Raw genomic sequence first — 880 nt, 5'->3', positions numbered from 1 at the left:
ACTAACCCATCATTGGCAAATATAAAGTGAGGTGTTAATGTTTTAAACCCTACATTTTGGAGTGCCAACGTAATTTTAGTAACAAATTAAGTGGATCATATAGTCATATTTTAAGAAGATTTCCTATTACAGCTTTTTACTTCAACCAAATGCAAATAGAGTAAACTTTCTCCAATAAAATGAAAACCATCAGCACAAATGAAAGGCACTATTAAAAGTTTTATATTTAGGTTTCTATGGACTTTGAAACAACAAGCACCAGTGGTCTAGTGGTAGAATAGTACCCTGCCACGGTACAGACCCGGGTTCGATTCCCGGCTGGTGCAATATTTATGCGGGGATAGCTCAGTTGGGAGAGCGTCAGACTGAAGATCTGAAGGTCGCGTGTTCGATCCACGCTCACCGCATTTTTGTTGCCAATTTTTTATAGGTTCGACATCTTTCCTACGATATTTTGGCGACATGATTAGTCTCGTTTTTTGGCTAAATTGCGAGAAATTCGTCAAAATATTTTACCATTCCAGAAACTACCGTGCATCCTTGCATGGGGTGTGATGGGTCCAAACATATCCTTGCTGCGGGGGTCCCTACAATGTGCTGAATTTTTAAAGTAGCCAATTCCCCCGGTTTGTTAATCTCTGTCAATCACTACAATGGGATTCACAGAATAAGAATCTTCTTATGTTTCATATGGAAGGCTTGGAATACCTCTTCTCTTTTCTTTTTTTTTTGGGTAGAGGGAATACCTCTTCTCAGTAGATCCCAACAATGTTATGTGAACATTGTTAGTTGTTCTTCGATCTTTGTTGATTTTTTTGGGAATTCACTTGTCGGCCGATCCTATCAGCTTCAAAATCCCTTGATGTCGTCCAACTGAGTC

The 880-nt window shown here is 39.2% G+C and overlaps 2 non-coding genes across 2 annotated transcripts; both read left to right on the top strand.

Moving 5' to 3' along the window:
• The first annotated feature begins 255 nt into the window (after positions 1-255).
• Positions 256-326, top strand: TRNAG-GCC (transfer RNA glycine (anticodon GCC)). The gene has a single exon. It is a non-coding gene; the product is annotated as a tRNA-Gly (tRNA).
• Positions 327-334: 8 nt separating this feature from the next.
• Positions 335-407, top strand: TRNAF-GAA (transfer RNA phenylalanine (anticodon GAA)). The gene has a single exon. It is a non-coding gene; the product is annotated as a tRNA-Phe (tRNA).
• The last annotated feature ends 473 nt before the right edge of the window (positions 408-880 follow it).

The sequence above is a fragment of the Hakea prostrata genome, chromosome 9 (assembly GCF_041222555.1).
Source record: "Hakea prostrata isolate BN-2017 chromosome 9, UWA_Hpros_2, whole genome shotgun sequence".
Taxonomy (NCBI): Eukaryota; Viridiplantae; Streptophyta; class Magnoliopsida; order Proteales; family Proteaceae; genus Hakea; species Hakea prostrata.
The sequence above is the reverse complement of the archived record's forward strand: the minus strand, read 5'-3'. Positions and strand labels throughout refer to the sequence as shown.